Consider the following 13,933-nt stretch of genomic DNA (forward strand, 5'->3'; position numbering starts at 1 on the left):
CCAAATATTGTCTTTAGTAAGTGGGGAAGGAGGCAAAGTAGACTCAACACAAATTCGTGCACCACCCCATTTATAGTGACAGTCCAAAAAACTGAACAGAAATGGGTGTGTGGTGGCACAACAGGAAAGAGGTGTAACAAAAGCCTTTAAAGCCTGTTTGTCTAAAGTATCAGTGCTCTCTCAAGCAGGTCAAGTTCCAGAAGCTCTGACATATGGGGGTTGCTTTCCCAAAGTGAGACACCATCTTCATGGGAGCTCTTAGCTTCATATGTTCCCAGCTAGAAGAGGTGTGGTTTCCCAGGTAGTGGGCAGGTTTAGCAGCCCTCAATGGGTGTCTCCTCAGAACCACAGGGGAAAAGCAACAAGACAGCACAGCTAGCAACCATGATTCCTCTTGGTCTGGCAGAATATTGCATACCTGGTTTGAGCCCAGAAGGTGACCCTTAGACCTCCATGTATGACAAACTCCCTATTCATGACTCCCTTTCTCTACTATGACTTCTGTCTCCCCTCAGATGAGTGTTTGCCTCTACTCATCAACTGACCATAGTAATTGGGTCCCTTTCATTCTGCAGATCAGAAAATACATTTGGGGTCATCACAGTAAACATGTCCAGTGTTTTGTCTGCCATACGGGTTTTATTGCACCCTGAGCCACAGATTACCATTAAAGGGCCAGTCTGCCCACCATAACATGCACATATTGCTAGAGAGAGTGTCTTGCTGCCACCTTTCGAGGTTTACTGTTATGTAACATTGTTGAATACTTTTGTCAATTTCCCTTCATTAGTTTTAATACATTTTATATTTGCTTTAACCCTTTCATATTCGTTTCACTGCGTCTGTGTAGGGCTGCAATGATTAGTCAACATAATTGACGACGTCGACTACAAAAAATCGTCAACGCGGATTTTTTATTGTCGACACGTTATAAACAGAACCTTCAATAGAGGCTCCAGTCACAAAGAACCACATTGGTTTTTGTAACTGCAATGCACTACATGAACGTCTGGGGGAAGTATCGTTTGTTCTTGTTTGTCAATACACACACAGTCCTACCAACTCTAGCTTCCAAGAGCTGTGATGCCGCCATCTCTCGAGATGTAAGTTTTAGCGAGTAAAGTTAGTGTCACGTGTTAACGTTGATATTTGTACTATAATGTGTATATCAAGGTTTCAACAATGATAGTTAACCCTTAAATCGACACATACTTGGGGGTTAATGCACCCCTGGACGCCAAATATTTTTTAGCTGCACTTTTTAAGTTAACATCACAATTCACAAAGAAAATGTGAAATTTTAATGGAACACATTTTTTTTCATGCAAACAGCATCACAAATACTGCAACACTGATCATTTTACACACTGCAGATGAACTGTAAAAACTATAAAAAAAAACTACTGCAACAATCTATTACTATATGTTCAATATGCAACTGAAGTCATTGATGAAATTCAGTATATTACCGAGCCAACTGCGCTTGAACTGGCTGCATGCAAACACACTGATGATTGCAGGCTCGTCTAGTGCAGTGGCTGAATCCCAGAGACAGTGTTGCTGCAGTTCTGCCGGGGCCGGCAGTGGTTGTGAGCTGGCTGCTCAACGAATATAAGGCACTGACTGATCAGCTCCGTCATGCTTCCAAATTGCACTGGAAACCGACTCTAGCTGGTTGCGGCATTCAACAAATGTACTTTTTCGAATATACTCGGCTCCGGTGTGCTGCCAGTAATTACTTTTTTTACATATTTTAGTCCATTATTTATTTTTATTTTGGCATAATATAGTACATGATGTGATAAACTACAACACTTTTCTTTCAGAGTGTGATGATTAAAACATCTTTCTCTGTCTGCAAAATTATTCTTATATATTCCTGCTAACTCTTCTCTCTCTGAGCATCTCTTCTCAGCAACTGGGAACATTGGCTCAAAGAAGAGAGCAAACCTCACACCAGAGCACGTTGAAATGCTCACATTCCTGCACTGCAATCAGGAATATATGAACTGATTCTTTTATAAACTGTACATGATTTTTTTTATTTTATTTGAATTCAAGCTTTATTTAAACTTTTGGACTTTAAGACACACCAGTGGCCATTTTTGGTTCAGTTAAATGCACTTTTTGTGTTTAAACATTATTTGAGTATTATTCTTTTTAATCATATTAATGCAGAGACATCAGGGTGACATTCAGAGGTGGACAGACGTGAGCAGATGAGGTAAGACATGCACTGGAGCCCAGAACAGGATGTGCAACTACAGATTGCAGGTATCAAAATAGTCAGGCATGAAATAATCGTGACTAATCGACTAATCGGAAAAAAATTGAACGATTAGTTGACTACCAAAATAATCATTAGCTGCAGCCCTACATCTGTGATATTATTCAGTATTGGCATTGTAGTATTTTCTAGACAAATAAGTTGTTGCACTACCACCATACACATTTGATTTCAAGTTTCAGGTTTATTTAAGTGAGAGGGAGTCACAGTTTTTCTTTTGTCTGAACCGTATTTGAAAAATAAAGGAAATTTTCTTACTTTTACTAAAAAAATAAAGCAATCTTTTGTTAAGATGTTGTACTTGGAGAAAAAAAATATAATGATAACATGCTCTAATGAGTAATGCAGTGGTAGAGCCACTGTCTTACATTAAGGAGACAAAGGTTCGCATCCCGGGTCCTATTTGCATGGAGTTTGCATGTTCTCCCTGTGAGTTTATTCTGGGTGATCTGTTTTTTCCCAAAGACATGCAGATTAAGTGGATTGGAGATGCTGAATTAGCTCTAGTGTGGGTGTGTGTGTGGTGGTGTTTGCCCTGGGATGGACTGGCACCCTGCCCAGGGTTTGTTACTGCCTTATGCCCTGTTCTGGCAGAACTAAGCATGTTAGAAAATAACTGATGACTGAATATGTTCTTTTCAAGAGACATACTCATTGGTCACATCACCCAGAGATCAGAGGGTCTTACCCAAAACGACTAAGAACCTCTTCTGACAAGCTATGCAGGCCTACATCTGAACACCTAGCACTGGCATGGTGGCATACACCGCTATTGTCAGTATGGGTTTCTGTCTCTTGATTACTTCTTTACCCAATGCTACATTTTCATGCATCTGATACCCAAACCTAGTTGGTCTCCCATTAGACAAAATAATAACTGAAAAATCTCAACAGCCTGACAACACATAACATACAAACTGATGAACTCGCTTTGAATATATCCTACAAAATGCCTTAAGGCTGGTATTTCTCTAAATTTGGGAAAACAGTATGGCAGTGGAATAATAAAATCGTACATGACTTCAAAAAATAATGCCTTAATAGCATATTGCATTGCATCCATAACACATAGCCCTGAATGTGAGCACAGGCTCACTCTGAGCAGCAGAAATTTAATGGGACACCAGAGAAAGCAGACACTCAGGACGGTAAGCTCATACATAAGGGACACACCTTCCTCAGTGATCAAGATGTATTACCTCCAGAAATGGTCACTGACACCCTATCCATGTTTCTACCTATAAATGTCCCCCTGATTCCTCAAAAGACCCAGGAGGGAGGACAGACTGACTTTTATTATTCAACAAATTCAGAAAACAGCAGCCTTATTTGCATAAAGCATATAATAATTGTAATAGTTTTACCTTTATATACAGAACATATCTGTACAGTATATACAATCTAAAAAATAATAATGACTTCCCATTTCTTAATATACAATATCTGATTGTTAATTTGCATTATTACAATTTTATAACAGTTTACTTGTAGCAAAAGAAATTATAAACTATTAGCAATAAATGTGCGAATGTCTATCAAAAGTCATGGTGTCTTCCTAAAATTTGATGAAATCCAGTGTGGCAGATGGCCAGGGACCTTGTCCCACTGGGATGCTTGTAACCTGGAAGGACCAGGAGAGGGGCAATACCTCCCCCTGGATGTAAGAGGGCAGCCCCCCTGGATTCCATCAGGACCGCGGAGCTGGGAAGCTCAGCCCTGTGGGGATTGTGGTCGCCACCAGGGGACACCTGGATGGTTCCTGAGCCAAACACAACAGCACTTCCGCCACACTAGGAAGTGCTGCCAGAAGACCACCACAGAGCACCTGGAGCACATCTGGGGTGGGATAAAAGGGGCCGCCTCACTCCATTCGAGGAGCCTGAGGGAGGGAGAAAATGGAGCTTGTGAGAGAGGAGTGGAGGTGGCTGAAGAGAAGCACAAAGGACTGAGCTTTGTGGTTTGTGCACAGTATTGTGTGTGTGCAGTTATTCAATTAAAAAGTGAGTGTTTTTGGGACATCTGTAGTCCGTGTCTGTCTGTTGCTGAACTGATCTTTCACACCAGGTGTCAAAGCCATGTCCCCTAGGCCATCGTGTTTTATTATCATCACACATTCCTTACATTACTGCATTAAAATGTACAGATCATATACTCCACATCATTACTATTATCATTATTATTTACTGTTCTTAAACTAAATGTTGGAGGCCACACACGTTACAGATTAAAAAGGTGAATTCTCAAGATAAGTTTCTCATCATAAAGTAAAGCATATACAGTCACCACTTCAAATTCTCAAGGGTTAATGGTGGAAGTCCAATACAAATGTAAAAATATACTTGGGACATCCTATTGTGGGGGAGCATGTCAGAGCAGGATATTTATTTATTTACCATACCATTAAATGGCAATCAAGTTATTAAGGCACATGTACAGGGTCAGCTGGGACTGGCCACATGGATAAAAAGGAGAGGAACAGATAAGAGAGGTGAAAAAGAAACTGTGAGAAAGGAAATCGAGAAGCTCAAGAAATGTGAGAGCTGAGAAGGATGGTTCTGCATCCTGCTCTGCATGAGTTTCCGGTAGAGGCAAGTGAGAGAGATGGAATGCAGAGTTCAGACAGGCTGGGCAGAGATGTCCGTATCTGATGAATAACTAAGGAAGCAGTGAAGATGGAAGGTCACTGGCTTAGATCCCACAGTTCTTTTATTTACCAAAATTAACTTTTAATTTAACAATATAGTATGCACTTGCACTAACAAATGTTAAATAACACTATAGTATATGATTTTATGTGATACAAATTATTTTCAGTATTTTCTTTTTGGCTTAGATGTCACCTACTCATCTCTGTGATCATTCAACAATCCCCAAAAACATTCTCGTTTAATTGTCCAAGGCCAACTTACAAATATCCAAAACCGTAAATGTCAATTTGCGAATCTGGAGGGGTGAATGTATCCTACTGGGGCTCTTAATCAAACAGTCCATTAACCAACTGAAATCACCTGACATTAGTTTTTTCAATCTTTTCACTCTTTTAAAATGTTACATTTATTAAATTCTTTCAGCACTCATTAAAACTCATCCCACGATTACAACCGATTTAATAACAAATGGAGGAACTCGTTAAACATTTGAATCCAACTAAAACAACATTATAGGTTTAAAAAGTCTTTAGGTTACAGTTAACAACACATCACTACATCAATTAAAGCAATACAGATAGTCTGCAGTTAATGCATCTTACAACAAATTAAAGAAACTTCAGCTTTTAATCATTGCAAATGTGTTGCATTTATTTATTATACAGCATATTATAAACCTTATGGGGACCGATTTACAAGAAATACAAGGGAAAGATTCTGAGATTGCACAAAGGGTTACATGCTTGTCCTTCTAGTCTCTAGCCAGTAGGACAATGATCTAGGAGAAACCCTTAAGCACACCTCTGACCTGCTCCTTCTTTGCCCCTTCTAGTTTTTAGAGCTTACAAACTTCTGAAAACAGCAGTATGATGTCAATGCCAACACCAAGAGTGAATGGAAGACATTGCTGGATCACTTTCTTTAGTAAAGCATCTTGATTTTTTTTGCTGCACAGGCAATAAATTTGATAAAAATGGAGTCCAAATGTTTTGTACCACTGTTGTGTGTTTCCTTAGAAGAGTGGTGGCTCTGAGGCTAAGGATCTGTGCTGGTATCCAGAAGGTTGCTGGTTCAAATCCCTGTCACGGCCAAAAAAGATACTACTCTGCTGAGCCCTTGAGCAAGGCCCTTAACCTGTAATTGCTCCAGGGGTGCTGTACAATGGCTGACCCCAAGGGGTATGCGAAAACTAACAAATTCCTAATACAAGAAATTGTATAAGGCGAAATAAAGAACAAAAAAATATATTGTGTTGGGGATAGCTTTCCTGGGAGGGCCCAGGTATATGCTGTAGACATCCTTCAGAGGAGAAAGAGACAGAGAGAGAGGTCCGCAATGGCAGCATGGAAACAAACAGCTCGTTAGGAAGTGGTATATTCTGTATGGATGTAATACGTGCCTCGGAATGCCAACCAGTAGGGGCACTAGCATACTTGAAAGTCAGAGAGGGAAAAGATTAGCCAGGAGCTGAACAAGTAACAGCAGGAACATATCTGAACGACTAAGAAAGGAGAATCTTCTGGTCACTACAAGGCACTCTAATCCAACAGACTACTCCCATATAACATGATAATCATTTGATGCATTAGAAAGGTTGCCTTGTATACTTTGCACTTTTGACACCTGTAACCACCAGAGGGAGTTCTAGACTGGTAACCCTGGAGCAAACAGATATTTCACTTATCTCAAATGTGATTTTGGGGCTTGGCCAGCCATATGTGCTCTTGTGATGTGATTTAAGAATGACTGGAGCAATCTGAGTGCAGAGTTGGAGGGATGGTGAGACAAAAATTTAACTAAATTATAGGAAGAGTTTGGTTGCACTGGAGCTAAAGGTATTAAGTGTAAGGGGTAATTTGTTTTTCACATACTGCCAGCTGGTGCTTGATAATTTTATTAATTAGATAAATAAATTTAAAAAAGCGTATTTGTTCACTCACATGCCCTTTATCTAATATTAGATTTTTGATGAAGATTTGATAATGTAAGAGCCAATCTTAGAAAGTTAAAGCTTTGAGTTAATCCCATATTACTTTGTTTAATTTGAATAGAATTTAAATTTCTTTCATAGTCATACAGAATGGTATAGACTTTTCCCCTTGTATGTTAGTATGAGATAGAACATTCTTGATAAAATTAAGATACAGTGTGATAATTGAGTCAGTTGTTTTTTAGAATAGTTCCCAGTGAACAGGGATTTAAAAGACCCATTTTCAACATAGAAATGGGATAGGATACAGTTCTCTGACCGTTTTTAAATGGTTCAGAAACATTTAGAAGTGATTTTGTAATTTTTAGAAATGAAAGCTTTGAACAGAACTTCTCTTAAATATCCATCATTCCATCCATTATCCAACCCGCTATATCCTAACTACAGGGTCACGGGGGTCTGCTGGAGCCAATCCCAGCCAACACAGGGCGCGAGGCAGGAAAGAAACCCCGGGCAGGGTGCCAGCCCACTGCAGGGCACGCACACACACACGCTAAGCACACACTAGGGACAATTTAGAATCGCCAATGCACCTAACCTGCATGTCTTTTTACTGTGGAAGGAAACCAGGGCACCTGGAGGAAACCTACACAGACATGGGGAGAACAAGCAAACTCCATGCAGGGAGGACCCAGGAAGCGACCCGGTGTCTCCTAACTGCGAGGTAGCAACGCTACCCACTGCCTCTCTTAAATAACAACTTTTCTAATTTTTTGTTTTTTCAATTTTCTCTTTTTTGTGTGAACTGTTTTACTTTGAATTTTAACTATAAATTTTTAAAACAAAGATATTTTGTCTGTGGAACCATTTTGACACGTCAGGCTTTTGCTAAATCCCATTTATAGGCTGGAGCTGCAGAACTTTGGTAATTTTGGGTAACCACAGCTACAGCGAATATTTAGCACCGAAAGTCTGCCGTCAGACAGTCAGTCAGTTAGTCATTATCCAACCTGCTATAACCTAACACAGAGTCACGGGTGTCTGCTGGAACCAAACCCAGCCAACACAGGGTGCAAGGAAGTAACAAATCCTGGGCAGGGTGCCAGCCCACCGCAGGGCACACACTTTAAGTACAATTTAGGATCGCCAATGCACCTAACATGCATGTCTTTGGACAGTGGGAGGAAACCGGAGCACCTGGAGGAAACCCATGAAGACATGGGGAGAACATGCAAACTCCACAATTAATAAAAAATTCAGTAAGAAGGCAAATAGATGTTTAAATGTTTATTGAAACTTATACATACATATATACAGTATATACTGTATATTGTAATGGACAACATGCAGAGACTGGCATCCTTTTTATTTAAAACTGAACCTTTTTAGAACCTTTTATTTAAACTGGGACTTGAGTCTGGGTTGTTGTAACGCCCCCTGTTGGTCACTATATATATATTGTAACAAAGGCGCTATATTGTGCCCAACCCGACACAGATGGACAGGGAGGCACGTGTAAAATAAACAAACTATTTATTTTTCTTCACCTGTGGGGCACATCTTCCCCGTAATCCCCACAGGCATAACACAGTTCCAAGTACAGAACACAAAGTACCACAAAGTAATCTTCCTTTTCACCACCACTCCTCCCAGGCAACCTTGTCCTCCTCCACCCAACTCTGGACCCTGGTTCCTTTTATTGGGTACCCGGAAGCACTCCAGGTGGTTGATTGCCGACATACAGCTGCACTTCCACGTGTGGTGAAACCAGTGCCCAAACAGGCCAGCAGCTCCTGCTGCAGCACTCCCTGGTGGTGCCTGCGGAACCCAACAGGGCTGCACCAAACTCCAACCCCCATGAAGCCCTGGGGTAGTCCAAGGCACTGCTGCAACCCAGGGAGGCTGCCATCTCCAGAGGGAGATGTTGTGTTGTCCATGCTTGCTCCCCTGGTATGTATGCTGTAGGGGCGTCCCGGCCATCCATCACAGTGTATATATATATATATATATATTGCCTGTCCAGGCATTTGCAATCATTTCATTAGCTTCTTTCATGTTCATTTTAATCTCCTCCTCTCTACAAGTTATGCTGACAAATGTTTCTCAGCAATTCCTTGTGATAATACACTTTCAGGGTGCAAATGATGCCCAAACCCAATGGCTGAAGCACTGCTGTGCAATTGAGTGGGAGGAATTCAACACGAACATTATCTAAATGTGTAAGAATGTTGTGGGCAGCACAGTTATTATTCAGAAGCCGAATCATCCTTTTCTTCTTCTTCATATTGTAAGGTTTTTGAACTCTTTTGGGACCCACCCCCTACCCAATGAGACAACACGCTGAAGTGCATCCCGTATCGTGATTGCTGCGTCTGTGGAAGTTTGTTTCTCCGGACCTGGGCAACAGCAGACTCACAGTGCCACAGAACCAAATCCTAAAAGATTGGGGTTGCGCTGTAAGTCCCTGTCCAGTACCCCAAAACACGAGGCTGAGTCTCAGTACTTTAGCAAAACCAGCTTTATTCAGTTTAAAACAGGAACAGCAGGGTTTTTTATTGTAGCAGGATCTGCCACTCTCCTATACACAGATACAGCAGTCAGGTAGGGTCGTAGCCAGGTTAGTGGCCAAGTAAACTGTTCCCGGCCTTTACAATGTTCCTTGCATCACCCATCGAGATCTTTTCTGTTTGCTTTGGTTAAGAGCTGCAGCAGACCTATGAGTCTACTGTTGCCCCGGCAATGGATAAACAGTCTTCCACAGACGCAGTGATCGCACTTCGGGACACTCTTTGGTGTGTTGTCTAGTTGGGGGAGGTCCCAAGAGAGTTTAGAAACCTCACATTTTCTTGAATGTTTTCTTGATTTGGCCCAGAAGCTGATTGACAGAATGCCAGAGTTAAGTGCTGAGGTCTTGAAAAAGAAGGGCCAACACTATCAATATTGACTCTTTGCATAAACGTAATGTAATTGTCAACAAAAGCCTTTGAAACTTATGAAATGTTTGTATTTATACTTCAGAATACCATAGAAACATCTGACAAAAGATCTAAAAATAGTGAAGCAGCAAACTTTGTAAAAACTAATTCTTGTGTCATTCTCAAAACTTTTGGCCACAACTGTACAACTGTGGTAAGCAGAAAAGCATCTAAAATGTACAATACGTTAAACGTTGAGAAGGATGGGCTACAACAGTAGAAGTTCCAATTTTGTCAGCCAAGAACAGAAAGCTGAGGCTGCAGTGGGCATAACCAAAATTGAACAGCTGAAGACTGGAAAAAGTAGGTTGGCCTGATGAATCACGATTTTTGCTAAGGCATAACGATGGTAGGGTCAGCATTTTGAGCCAACAGCTTGAAACAATGGATCCAATCTGCCTAGTGTTACAGTTCAGGCTAGTGATGTTGGTGTACTGGTAAGGGGAATATTTTTTGGTTCACTTTAGGCCAGTTAATACCAGACAACCATAGCTTGAATGCCATGACCTATTTGATCATTGTTGCTGACCATGTGCATCATTTCATGGCCACCATTTACCCATCTGCTATTTCCTGGTTTTAGCATGATAATGCATCATGTTATTAATCAAAAGTCATCTCAAACTGGTTTCATTAACAAGACAATGAGTTCAGCGTTCATCAGTAGCCTTTTCAGTCACCCACCCGATCAGAATCCAACAGAACTCCTTTGGAATGCAGTAGAACAGGAGAAATTATCCCCTGTTATATCTGTAGAAATTGTGTAAAACAATCATGTCAAGGTGGACCACAATCTCAAAGGAATGTTTTTAAGATCTTGTAAAATCTATGCCACTAACTCCTGACGCCGTTTTGAGAACAAAAGGAGGTCCTACCCAGTGTTTGTATTGTGGTCATAAGAATTTGCTCAGTGTGTATATGTCTGCATGGTTATATCCCATGAAAGGGGGGCTATATCACTGGGAATGTCATTTAAATTATAGTAGATTAGAAAAACTTTTTTAAATTCCAATGGGAAATTTAGAAGTATACAGCATCAGAAACATAAAAAACAAAGATAAAAACTCACAGGACAAATAATACAATCAATCAATCAATCAATAGGAACAGTAGATAGATTAATAAATTTATACTGTGCAGAAATCGCAAATTAGAGAGTACACATACAGTAATCTGGGACTTTGAGAGAAAGCATAGCATTGCCTGATAGCAGTGGACTGAAAAGATTCCCTAGGTGCTTCTTAAAATTACTCCAATACAACACCTCCTGGAGATCCATCCATTTTCCAACCCGCTGAATCCGAATGCCAAGCCACTGCAGGACACACACAAACACACCCACGGGCCAATTTAGAATTGCCAATTCACCTAACCTGCGTGTCTTTGGACTATGGGAGGAAGCCCACGCAGACACGGGGAGAACATGCAAGCTCCACGCGGGGAGGACTTGGGAAGTGAACCCGGGTCTCCTAGCTGTGAGGCAGCAGCGCTACCACTGCGCCACCGTGCCGGCCCCTCCTGGAGATGATGGAGGAAATTTTTCATGATGGCATCCAATTTCGCCACTACTCTTTTCCACAACTGCTTCAAGTGTGTCCAGGGTTAACCCTGTGATGGAACAGGCTTACCTGACAAATATGTTTAGGCATTTTGCATTATTTGGCCTCAAGTTGCTTCCCTAGGAGACTAAAACATAAAACAATACACTGGCTACTACAGACTGGTTGGTAAAACATTTCCAGCAGCTTGCTGTACCCATCAAAAGGCCTGAGCCTCCTCATGAAGTACAGTCTGCTCTGGCCTTTCTTGTACAGCACCAGTGTGTTGTCAGAATAGTCCAGTTTCTTGTTCATGTGAACCCCCAGTTACTTGTAGCTCGGAGCCACTTCCAAGACTTCCAACAGGATGGTGACTGGTCTCCTGTACTCAGACTCATCTCCATTATTATTAGAGCCTATTGACGGCTGAGTTGTCAGACCAGTCTAGTTTGCTGTTTATGTGAACCACCAGTTGCTTGTAGCTTTACACAGCTTCGATGTCCTTCCCCTGAATAGTGACTGCCCTTAGAGGGTCTTTGGCATGCCAAATATCCACCACCAACTCTTTCGCCTAGCTGATGTTGGGCTGCAGGTGGTTCTTCCTGCACAAGACAAAGTCTTCCACAAGCCTCTGACTCATCTAGATTATGAAAACAACCCAAGATGGAGGAGTCATCTGAGAATTCCTGTAATGTGCTGTATGGAGGGTGAATCTGAAGGGAGACAGGATGGTTCTTTGAGGTGCCCCCAAACATCCACATCGCCATTTCTGACACACAGTCTCTCAGCATCACACATTGGTGTTTGTTGGTCAGGTAGTCCACAATCAAGGAGATTGTGAGGGGAATCAAGATGAATAGCCTTAAGCTTTTTACCCTAGTCGGTGAGGCTTTAAATTACCCTATGTCACAATTGTCATTTATTATGTGGCTGCGGTTTGCACCTGTGGCTCAAGTCACATTTCCGTTATGACAGACAATTATTTCTTTACAATCAAAACTATTTTATGTAGCATATTATTGCACATGTTAAAGATGACTCGAACGGGATTTTCGGTCCGCGGCGACAGGTGACAAATCTCATTTGCTGGAGCCCGAATGATCAGCAAGTGTCATTCTTCATCAAATGTACTGTGTTCCTTTTTTGTTTTACTGTCGAGCAGTATGAATTCGAAAGCGCAAGAAGGACCACATTAGAATGTCCCGGGGTCAGCGTCCTTTCCTTTTGAAGGGCTAAAAGTTTGAGGGACCACCTGAACAGAAAGCAAGCATGGAAAACGGAGGTAAGAGAACGGACTGGGTTTGGAAAGCAGACGCCGTGCACCCCCTTCCTTTCTCTCTCCCCCCTCTTCTTTTCTCTAGTGACGAGGAGGAGCTGTTTATTCATTCACGTCACCTCTATCTCATTCCCTTCTTCCTGCAAAAAGGGAGCGCGCGCGCGAGAGAAGAGAGAGAGAGAAAGAAAGAAAGGGAGGGGGGCAGTCCGTCAGCCGGGAGGAGCCGGGCCGAGTGAGGCGGAGACCGGGGACTACGCACACTGAGAGCCGGGGGCGCCGCGGCCAAGCCACCAGCATCACAGCCACCTCGGTGAGTGTCTCAACGGGTGGGTTTAAAGCAATTAAAAAGACGAGATGGCGTGAGTTGGAAAGGGGGAGTTGAGTACTAGGCCGGAGGTCCAAACGGCGTAAACGATGCAGACAAAGTGCCGCACGAACACTTGTCGCGGGACGCCGGAGGCCTCGGGGCTTCGCCCAGATCCGCTTTTTCGAGTTGCCTTGGTCAGTTTGTGTTGGAAAGCAAGTCGAGGGCGAGCGGTCTGCCGCCAGCCTCAGCCAATATGTCGTCTTTTCCTTCCCTTCCACATTCCCTCTTGCTACAAACAGATGGCGTCTCGGCGATGAAAAGAAAAAGGGGAAATGGAGAGGATGAACGAGAAACTAAAGAAAGAAAAAAGGAAAAGCGGCTAACTGGCTGGCTTGCAGGTCGCCCATAACGGGCACTCGCCATGGGCACCTCCCGAGTTCCTTGGTGACACCCTGTTGTTGGGCTCTCTGCAACGCGAAAAACTTTTTTTGTGTGTTGAAAGTTGGAGAGGAAAACAATAAGAGTGGCGGACGGGGCTGACGGTGTGACCCGCTAATCACTGGGCATTTTTACTACTCGTCACTGGCTGGTCACTGCGTTAGATTTGTAACTGCTTCGAATTATATCCGGTTATTCGTTTATGTGTCTGCAAGTGAGGATATATTAACTGCATTTTTATTACAATCTCCGGAATATTTTTACCGACTTGGCTAGATGGGATTTAATATCTTGGAAGTTTGTTGTCTTTCCTTTTGCTATCATGATGGACCTTTCCATTGCCCACCATAGGTCGATCGTGTTGCCGCTTTTGCACTAACCATTGTGTACCGGCGTAGTAAAATCAGATGGGTATTTTAATCATATAAATCAGTAGTTCCGTGATTGTGTTAGGAAAATTATAGTGGCAATTGAATTAATTGCATGCTGGAAATTGAAAAAGTTAGAAGTAACAACAAAGGAAACATCAGAGTC

General features: G+C 42.1%; 1 protein-coding gene across 2 annotated transcripts in view; it reads left to right on the forward strand.

Annotated features, from left to right (window-relative positions):
• The first annotated feature begins 12,586 nt into the window (after positions 1–12,586).
• znf710a (zinc finger protein 710a) overlaps positions 12,587–13,933 on the forward strand; it is a 131,004-nt gene continuing 129,657 nt past the window's right edge. Inside the window, exon 1 of one of the 2 annotated variants that reach the window (XM_039773338.1) lies at positions 12,587–12,660. The gene's annotated coding sequence lies outside the window, so the exon portion shown is untranslated. Of the gene's footprint in view, positions 12,661–12,706; positions 12,965–13,933 lie in introns of those variants that run through there. The other variant, XM_039773337.1, reaches the window with a different exon arrangement.

Source organism: Polypterus senegalus, chromosome 12, assembly GCF_016835505.1.
Source record: "Polypterus senegalus isolate Bchr_013 chromosome 12, ASM1683550v1, whole genome shotgun sequence".
Lineage (NCBI taxonomy): Eukaryota > Metazoa > Chordata > Cladistia > Polypteriformes > Polypteridae > Polypterus > Polypterus senegalus.